The sequence below is a fragment of the Arachis ipaensis genome, chromosome B01, assembly GCF_000816755.2.
Source record: "Arachis ipaensis cultivar K30076 chromosome B01, Araip1.1, whole genome shotgun sequence".
Taxonomy (NCBI): Eukaryota; Viridiplantae; Streptophyta; class Magnoliopsida; order Fabales; family Fabaceae; genus Arachis; species Arachis ipaensis.
This window is the reverse complement of record NC_029785.2, coordinates 117,569,809-117,580,886: the sequence shown is the minus strand read 5'-3', so window position 1 is coordinate 117,580,886 and position 11,078 is coordinate 117,569,809. Positions and strand designations below refer to the sequence as shown.

The following is an 11,078-nucleotide window of genomic DNA, read 5'->3' as shown; positions in this document are numbered from 1 at the left end:
TTTATTAATTATTAATATTAATTGTTATACATACTAACAGTGGTAAGATTTTTTTAATATAATGTTAAAATAATATATATTGATATCGAATAATAAATTAAAAATACAATTTAATTATTAAAAAAAATATTCTGTTAAAGAGTATTTTGGTAAACAAAATTTAATTAAAAAAATAAATTTTTTGCTAAAAGGTATTTTTGTAAAAGAATAATTTATTTTTTAAAAATGGGTAAAAATTAACACAATTAACACAAAAAATTAAAATGAATTAAAGAGGAGATTTTTAAAAAATTATATGGGAGGAGAGTGTATCTTTTACAAACAAAAGTGTCATGCTAAAAGGTATTTTTGTAAAAGAATAATTTATTTTTTAAAAATGGGTAAAATTAACGTTAATTAACACAAAAAATTAAAATGAATTAAAGAGGAGATTTTTAAAAAATTATATGGGAGGAGAGTGTATCTTTTACAAACAGAAGGGAAAAAAGTGTCATTTTAACATCTCTCAATGGATAAGAGCAAAATTTTCTTTTTTTTTTTTAGTTTGGAGCATGTGATTTGTTAACTTGTATAAACAAAGTGACCAACAATGTTTTTATCGAATGTAAAAAAAAAAAGGATTCAACACACACAAAAAGAAAGAAGCCAGCCCATTAGTCTAGAGAGGCGAGAACCACGCTAAACTTGATCATTAGTGGTAGGGGTGTTCAAAATCGATCCAATCCGAACAAAACCGACCAATCGAGCCGAAAAAACCGATAACCGAAAAAACCGAAAATCCAAAAAACAAAAAAAAATGATATTTTGCAGTTTTTTGTGGTTCGGTTCGATTTTCGATTTTAATTTGAAAAGCCCTAACCAAACCGAACCGAACCGGTTGTACTAAAAAACCTATATAAAAACCAAACCCCACCCCCCTTCCAGTAAGATACAGCCGCCACTCATGAACCCTAGCTCTCTCCTCTCCCCCACTCTCCTCTCTCTTTTTCCACACCGTAGAAAATTCCACATCCCACCCTCACACGCCGTCGTCCTCTAAGCCCCTGACGTGCCGGACAGCACCCTCGCGGTGGCCTTCCTCGTCGTGCTTCCCTCTTCTCGGTGTGGCCCTCTCTCCTTCCCTTCCTCATCGCGATTCCCTCTCCTCGGTGCTGCCCTTCCTCCACGCACAGAAGCCGCCGTCTCCTCCATGCACAGAAGCCGGCATCTCCTCCCATCGTCTTCCTCCTGTTGTCCTCCTAGCATCCTCCTCCACGCCATCGTTTTCTTCTCTGCAGTTCACAGCGTCGTGGTCTTCATAGTTCGCAGGCGCTTCGCATCTCTGATTTACAGTTCTAAATTTGTTGGATCTGACTATTTATTGTTGTTTTGTTTTTGGGTTCTGATCTTGTATACGTTCTGATTTGTTATTTTGATTTTTAGCTTTGATTACTGATTATTTGTTCTTAGTTGTGAGTTTTGTTTAGGGTTTTGGATCTGATTACTTCTTTATTTTGATTGTATGTTCTGTTCTGAGTTTTGCTTAGGATTTTGGATCTGATTACTTCTTCTTTGGTTGTGATTACTGATCATCTGTTATTTTAGTTTTTTATTATTTGTTCTTGATTTGAGTTCTGCTCTGATGTTTGATTTTAGGGTATGGATAGAAGTTTAGAATAGGATATTTTTTTGAATTATTTGAAAAACTGAAAATACCGAACCGAACCAAACTGGTTTTAATTGGTTTGGTTTGGTTTGGTTGGTGTTGATAAAAAAATCAAACCAAACCGAATCGAAGAATAAATATAAAATTGGATCGGATGACTTTTTCTCAAATAACCGAACCAAACCGCACCGCGAACACCCCTAATTTGTGGTTAGAGAAAAACTTCTAGGGAATGTATGTCACTGGATGTGTATGTATTGTGTATGAGGTTATAGTGTATTAGTGTAATGTATTTGAGTAATTGAGTGGACATGTTGTATTGTATATGACAAAAAATAAAAATAAAAAAGTATAAGAACACAACATAAATCAGTCAATTTTTTAAACAATTCTATTTAATAATTAATTTAAATTTTTTAAATTCAAAATTTGAATAATTAAGAACTGATTAAGTAAATCCTAATTAAAAATTGTAGAAACTTCTTCCTTTTCTCTCTCACTCCAATAGCTGCGCACAAAAACTCTTCCCCTTTTCTCTCTTCCACTCCCATAGTTGTGCCGTCCACACTCCTCTCCAATTGGTGCAGCCACCGCGACACCCAGAACCACGCTGTTAAGCGACACCCTATAGCCGCCTCTCTTCTGCCACGAAGGAAATCAGAAACAGCTCCGAAAGCAACGCCACCGGCAACCACCGTCCAACAGCGCGGACATCATCCTCTCGCGCCACATCCACCTCCACACACCGCTGCCATCACGACTTCCTCCACCATCGCAGCAACCATCGACGACGCAGCAACCTCCGCCTAGACGTGTACCCCGGCTGATCAACCGCGTCTCCTCTCCAGCGATTTGGGTTTTTTTTTCCTTCCCATCTCAGAGTTTTAGTTTAACTTGTGTTTTTTATTATGAATGTTTCTTTTGGATGTTTTTAATTGATATTGTACTGAGAATTAAACTTTTATGGTGTTAGATATTTCTTTTTGAGATAATTAGTATTTTTTTTTGTGCCTATGAAGTACTCTATATTGTATATTTAGTTTCTTTCCTACTTTTGGATAACACATAATGATGCAAATCTTCTACCTTCTCCACTTTCAAGTCCTTTTGATGTTTCTGGTATAGTTGAACCAGATGTAGTTGGTAATGATGAGAGTTTATTGAAGCTTCTAGGAGTTGATGTCTTTAATGAGAAAAAAAAAGAAAGGAATGGTAAAAGAACGATTGTTATTAGAAGAAGGTGGCTTTGGCCTTGTTTACAAAGAGGCCTATAAGATGGGAGGGATGTTGCAGTGAAGATTCTGAAAAGAGAGGGAGGATTACAATGAAAAAATTTCAAATAACTATCAAGCTAGTGAAGAGCCAGATACATCCATCAGCATAAAAATGTTTAGTAAATTAGAGAGTGTGAAAAATAAAAATCTTGCTAGAGGCATTATCAGTGAGCATGAATTTTTAATTAAATAATGGCCTTGATCCCATTAAATTTGTCTTAGCCTCAATGCCAATTCTATTGACACTTTCATTGTATTTGTTATATTATATTCGGAAGTTGGTATTTCAGACTTCACAGAAGCTAAATGAATGAAGCTTGTATCTTTGTATGGAATTAATCTTTTTATATTGCTACTTATGTCAATTTTTTCTTCTTATGTTGTTGTTGTTAAAGTAGTTTAGAGAGTTTTTTTTCACTGTCTTTGGAAGTTACCAAGCTATCATGCAAATAATGATGGCTATTACTTATATGAACACAAGTACATAAACATAAGTATTTTTTCTTCAAAATTATTAGACATTTAAAAAACAAATATAAATAGATTATAGAAGCAATTTCGGATGGTGTATCTTAAACTATTAGACATTTGTACATGAGAACTTCAAGATACAAGATTGATAAAAAAGAATTTCATGGTAGAAAACAAGATTGATTATACTACACTGTTAGTGTGATAGCTTCAAAAGTGAAACCAACATGGCATATTGCTCGGAAAGGTGGTGAAGGAATTTAGAGGCATCCACAACTGTAACACAAGCAAACTCAGAAAATATATACAGTAACATCCATTTAGTATGAAAAGGAACATTCTAGTACTTGACAGAAGTAACATCCACTTAGATCTTTTCAAAATTAATCAGGTACCTACACAGAGAAATATGACGAGTAGGATTTAAAAAAAAAGGCCATGCAATTCTTAAAGAAATACAGTCATCCACAAATGCAACACAAGAAAACTAGAAAAATATATAAAGTAACATCCATTTAGTATGAAAAAAGAACATTATGATGTTTAATAGAAGTAACATCCACTTAGATCTATGCAAAAACAACTAAGTACATACACGGAGAAACATGCCGAGTAGGATTTAAAAAAAAGGGCCATGCAATTTTTAAAAAAATACAGACATTACAACTGCAACACAAGAAAACTCGAAAAATGTATAAAGTAACATCCATTTAGTACACAAAAGGAACATCCTAATGCTTAACAGAAGTAACATCTACTTAGATTTTTGCAAAAACAATCATGTATCTAAACAGAGAAACATGCCGAATAGCATTTAAAAAAAAGGAAAATGTATCAAAAGTGTCTCAAATGGTGACGGCATCCCATGTATACATTATCATGAATTTTCATGTATTTTTTTTCTTTTCTGTGGTATGACCTTGAAAACTGCATGTCTTCTGCAATGGATGGCAAAGAAGGGAAACAGAAAGCGAAGAATAAGTTTGATAGATGAATCCACATATGGGTGTGTCTTGACGGTGGCACACAACGGGGTGGTGAGGCTTTTCAGCAACACAAATCAGGTGATTTTGTAATTTGTAAAGATTTTTGGGTAAGGCTCCACACAAGTAGAACTTCCAATGTAATTCCACAAAAATATATATAATAACCAAACATTGTCGCCATAAAAATTTTACTGGAATCCACCAATTCAAATAAGGAACAATAGTATTAAAAATAAGTGACATACACTTTTTAAATGGGATAAAATTTTAATTTTTTTAGACAAAACCATCCATTATCTAATGACAGCAACATCCAATATCTAGTTACATGCAATCTCTGTTCATGCTACAACTTTAAATGCACATATTCAGATCATACACTTAAACTCTAAATTTAATTAAGAGGTAATGACCAAATCAGTACCCGAAAGATTAAAATGCTGACATTGCGGTACCTGACTATTGTAATCGACAAAATGGTACTTGGTTAATTTTAAAAACTGACAAGCGTGTCCATAAGCTTGCCGGACCAAAACTTCGGTGAGGACAATGCTTACCTGGACACCGGATTATGCTGACAAATCATGTTTTAATTGAGTTGTAATTTCTAATTAATTAATTTGTTAGCCTGGGTGGAAATTGATTTCATTTTGCCCCCAAATCAGAACTCTTTGCCCTGATCCCGAATTAACAAGCTCTCTATGGCAGAACCAACAGCTTCAGTGACGCTTCTCATAGCCAGCTGGTTAACACCTTCTTCCCTCTTCATCTTTGTCAACCTCGTTGTTGGAACCATTGCCATCACCTCCCGCTTCACCTCCTCCCACAACAACCGAATTCAAGAACATGAACTCCAACACCCTTTCACTCGCTCACCCTCCCTCCTGCAATGAGTCAGATCCTTCAGACTCACTCATCAATACACCTACGACACAACGCCGAGTACTGCCGAACCGGCGAGTTCACTCAGCCTCAACTCGTTCGAACATCCTCGCTTTTGGAACGAGTCAGGTCCTTCAATTTCAGCCTCCACAAACACAAAACCACGGAAACATCATATGCAGAAAAAATAGATCATAACCAGGCCCAGGCGCAGGCCCAAACCAACCAACCAGCGGCGGCCACCTTCTCCTCCCTCGCTCTTACTGGCCGAGCCACCGTGACCCTCCTCTTACAACCGACACAGAGCCACCACATCTCTCTCTTTCTTCTTCTTCCGCCTCTCCATCTTTCCCCTGTCCGTACCCTAGCGCCACCCAGAACCACCGAACCTTCGCGGACCACCCAACGCGCCTCCACACCTTCACTGTTTCGACGCCTCACCTCCGCGATTTCACCATCGCCGCACCTCACCTCCGCCGAGCCCAGAACCTAACCTCCAACCACATCGCCGCCGGTTCTCCTTGGCTTTGTGCGAGACCCACCACCTCCGCGAAGCTCTCTCTCCCTTTGTCATTAGTTCCCTAACCGCCAGCCACCAACAGCCTCCTCTTCACCAGACCAACACGACGGCGAGCTTCTCTTTCGCCTCCCTGTTCGCCGCTAGGACTCCACCTAGAACAACCGAGGCCACTCCTCTTCCTCTCCTTTCCTGTTTCGAAGTGGAAGTAGAGAAGCAGAGAACAGAAATTACAGATACAGATCGAGATGTTGGAAGTAGAGAAGCAAGGATTCAAGTGGCAGAAGTTTAGAGAGCTTGTTAATTTGGGATTAGGGCAAATAGTTCTGATTTGGGGCAAAATGAAATCAATTTCCAAATCGAAAAAAAAATACATTTTGCTGTTTTTATTGCGGTTCGGTTCTGACAATGAAAACCCCAACCGAACCGAACTGAACCGGTATATTAAAAACCCTAAAAAACCAAACCCCCCCAACGTGACTCTCCTCTCCTGACTCACTCGCGACCTAACCCCCCTCCCCAGTCCACACCCCCAAAACGTAAACCTAGATCTAGGCCTCTAGCTGCTCTCTTCTCTCAGTCTCGCACTCTTGCTCTCTCCACTGGAGTCTCGAGCTCGAAGCCCTTCCTTCCAGCACCTGTCAGCGCCGCTGAAGCCTTCTTCCCAGTGAGTACGGACCCAGCAGTGTTCTTCCCAGCAGGGCCGAAGCCTTCCCCCAGTTCCCACCGAGCCACCCAGCACAGCACAACACAACACAGCACACCGAAGCCTTCTTCCTAGCAGCGTTTCCGGCCACCCACAACACAGCACAACACCGAGCCACTCAGCCACTGATTCAACTCAGATATGGAGCCCGAGCCTCCAAGTCAGGTTTGTAATTTAACTAATTTTTGTTTAATAATTATTGATTCATTGTTTTATTCTGTTCAACAGCTTTTGATTTTTGTTCATTGTTTATTGAAATTGCTTCTGATTGCTGGTTCACTATTCATTGGTTTATTTGTTATTCATTGTTTAGGGAAATTGCTTCTGATTGTTGGTTATGTGGTTCACTGTTCAATGTATTTGATTAGGGAAATTGCTTCTGATTGTTCAATGTATTTGTTTAGGGAAATTGGTTCTGTGATTCACTGTTCAATGTATTTGTTTAGGAAAATTGCTTTTGATTGTTCAATGTATTTGTTCATTGTTGGTGAGCACGTTGAGAACTATCACTGCCACTACTGTTAGCATAATTCTGTGATCAAGTATCTTTCATTAATGGAATGAAGCGAGGTAATTATTTTGAGATGGTACAAGCATCTCCGTGATGCATAAACAGTGGTCAGAATCTTGCAATTGACTGCTTTCTGTGTTGTAAATTTGTGGCTTTATTAATCAAGTAGAACTTGAAAAGCTTAGGAGATGCTCTGTCCAAGAATTATGTGACTGCCGAAAGATGTGTAATCTTGAAAACCTACCTTGGTCAAATAGGTTTTATCATACTCTGAAGTAGCTTAGTATTGTTTGATGTCGAAGGGTATGTGTTCCATTTCTTCGATCAGCTAGACTTGTTCAATGATACAGTTAGCTTTGGATCTCCCAATTGCTTAAAATGTTTGGATCTTTGTTTGCCGATTTTATGCATTCAGTGAAAAAGAGTTCATATGAACAACTTTGGAGAACCTATCAAACTGCAGGTATTTTTAATGTTTAGTGAATCATGATGTTTATCGGCTAGAAATATCCTTTCTTATTGTTTAAATCTGCATAAATTTACATGATACAAAAACAAAAAATAGCATATAAATGGTCATGAAAGAGATTTTATGTTATGATGATGGATTGGTGCTGTGCCAGTTCCTCTTCCAAATGAATCTACAAGCATCAGATCTCCGACTGCATTGCCTGCTGCGCCAGTCCTCGTAGAAACACTAGAAATTTATATTTATTTTATGTTGTGTTGACTACTAAACTTTAAACTTCTTTAATTATCGTATGTTAATTTCTTTTGTCGTTGAATTTCATTGGATTAAGACTTTGTTAGTTATTGTGTATTTGTGTTTGTTGATTTCAACGTGATGACTTTGTGAAATAGTATGGTAGTATTTTTTTGAATTGATTGAAAAACCGAACAAACTGAACCATACCAAACAGAATTTAATTGGTTTGGTTTGGTTCGGATGGTCTCGGTAAAAAACCGAACTGCATATTAATTAAACGATTAGATCGGATGACTTTTCTCTAAAAAACTGAACCAAACTGCACCGTAAACACCCCTAACAGGTAGAGTTAACAAATTATAACTATTGCCAATAAATTTTAAAACCATCTGCATACATGTTTAACTTCAGATCCATGTTCTTGATAACTAAAAACCAACAATGCAGAAAATAAATTGACTCTTGCATCATATTTAAGACCAAACTTAAATTAAACCAAAATCAATCTAAATTTAATCTAATTTTGGCATTGAACACCCAAACTACCTTTACAAAACAAAAAGTCTGTGCAAAACGTGCATGCAGAATCCACCAATTCAAGGAACAAACAACAGTACAGGAAACAAATTAAATCATCAACTTTTTTAATCGAAAAGAACAAAATTTTCTTTGTAAAAAAACTCTACAATCTATAATAACAATAACATCCAATCTATAATTGCATCTAATTTAGCATTATTAAACACAAATCAAAGGAAAAAACTCCAATTACTTCTTCCCTCCAATATAGGGTTTGAAAAAAGAAACATATACATATTCAAATGTAGTAGAAACAGGAACAGGGGACTCATAGTGGGAGGGTGGCGGCGCAGCGGCGGATAGCGCCGCAAGGAGGAAGGTCAGTGACGACGGTGGGCACGGACATCACTCAGAACGCGCGTAGAGGCGGTAAGTTGGTCGACGCGGCGGCAACGACATTGAACGGAACGGAGCTCGCGACTCGCAGCGATGGCGGTGACTTCATCGGTAGATAGCAGCGGCGTAGCAGGGATGGTGTGTGAGGGAGGAAGAGGAAGGATTGTGCGGTGAATATTTGAATTTTCTTGAATGTGAACTTGAAAGATGAGGTTAAGGTAACTAGTGGGTGGGTTTTTGGGTTTTTCTTTAGTTGTTTGGACTTTTTGTTATTGAGCCCAATTGAGTTGGCTGGTAATTGGTAGATATTGAGTTGGTTATCTAGCGAAGTTGAAAAAATATCTCACCAATCACACTTTCTAACACACACACACACGTGCATGCATGCACACAAGCTTTTAGTTAATGGAAAAGTATATGGAACCAAGAGGTGATCAGCCAAAACGTAAACAACTTAACTAATTTATAATTATATTTAATTAATTTTATTTGTTTTTAATTTATAATATTTGATATTAATTGCTTCTCACCCCAAATTAAAATTCTGAATGATACGTTGGAAAAATAGGGGCGGGGATCACGGAACTTCCAACAATCCCGATTCTTAGTATATAAAAATATTTATAAAATATATAAAAGAACATCTATTTAGTATGAAAAAGAAACATTCTGATACTTAGTAGAAGAAACATCCTAATGCCTAGCATAAACACCATCCACGTAGAGGTTTTGGATTCACCCAGAGGCATTTGGCTAGTTTTTGGCTGGTACCCTTTTGGTTCCCTAGCATTGTTGTTAGTTAATTTGTATGAGTAAATATTTTGTATTGTGTATGACAAAAAAAATACCTCACCAATTACACTTTCTAACACATGCACGCGCATGCATGCACACGAGCTTCTAGTGTAATGTGTGTGAGTGAATATGTTGTATTGTGTGTGACAAAAAAAATACCTCACTAATCACACTTTTTAACACACACGCGTATGCATATACACGAGCTTCTAGTGTAATGTGTGCGAATATATTCTATTGTGTATGACAAAAGAAAAAAAAATCTTACCTATCACACTTTCTAATCTTATTTGAGACACATGTATTATTTTAGACTTTAGTTGGCCTAGTATGATAAGGTTTTTTAAATTACATGGATATTAGCTAAAATAATATAGTATTTTTAAATTTATATGAAAATAAAAAATAACCAATCCATTTACATTGTCAAGCGAGTCAAGGCGAGTCCCTTTACTTGGCTCGTCAAAAAAAAAAAATAGGTCAACTCAATTTTTCAATTTTAGCTCATTGTGATAAGCTAGTTCAAATTTGCTAATTTATATTTTTAAAAGCATTATCTTAATCTAAAATGACAAATGTCAAACAAATATCATAGCCACGCCATATCCATGGTGCGCGAAATTGAACTCCACAAGTTTCGCACAGATAAACTGGCAAGTCCATCGGGTCGTCCAAGTAATACCTTAGGTGAGTGAGAGTCGAATCCCACGAAGATTATCGAATTGAGCAAGCAATGTCTATCTTGTAGATTTTAGTCAGGCGATTAGAAAAGATGGTTGTTTGTTGAAAGCATAAATAAAATAGTAAAGAACGAAATACCAGGTTGGTGTGAAAATAGTGATAGGTATTCAGTTAAGGCTTCAGAGATGCGTATTCTTTCTGGATTAACTTTTCTTACTGTCTACTTTAATAACGAATGATTCCTTCAATGGCAGCTGTACGTGATTAATTCATGTCCTCTCATCAAGTTAATCTCTTCTAAACCATAGCAGTCCACCATATCCGAGCAACTCATGTTCTCATCAAGTTAACTCATGGTTTTCCACTATGGCCGAAGGTGAAGCCCTAAGCAATCCACTCCCCTTCGTGATCCTACTCAAAACGCCACAGAGAAGATCAGATCTTCCGGATAAGGGAATACTACTTCCTTGACTCTAGCCTTAATGCCACAGAAACCTCAGTAACCCATGGTCAACGGAATTTTATGTCACATATCCAAAGTCACCCAGGTACACTCTTGGAATTTGCAATGCAATCTCTAGCTTTAGTTCAATGCTATCCGGGTCAGGACTCGCACGGAACCCAAGTAGAGCAAGGATGAATGTCATGGTTCATCCTCAATTCATGAGATGAAGAACGAGAATGCATAAGAGAATAGAATCAGACATATTGAAATAGAACAGTAATATTATTAATCCATGAGAATCAGCAGAGCTCTTAACCCTAATTTAGGAGGTTTAGTTGCTCATAGCTTACAGAAAATAATAGTAGTAATGTGTCGGTGCTTCTCCCCTCCCGGGAGGCATAATCCTCAGGAGGAAGGAAGTCTCTTATTTATAATAAAATACTAGACCTAAAAGATGTTACTCATAATTAAAAATTACAAAAATGTGATAAAATAAGCTAAAGGGTGCGTAAATCCACTTTCGGGCCCACTTGGTGAGTGTTTG

The 11,078-nt window shown here is 37.3% G+C and overlaps 1 long non-coding RNA gene across 1 annotated transcript; it reads left to right on the top strand.

The window, feature by feature from the left end:
- On the top strand, positions 4,392–8,769 carry LOC110272149. The gene is made up of 2 exons (XR_002363095.1): positions 4,392–4,469; positions 8,552–8,769. It is a non-coding gene; the product is annotated as an uncharacterized LOC110272149 (long non-coding RNA).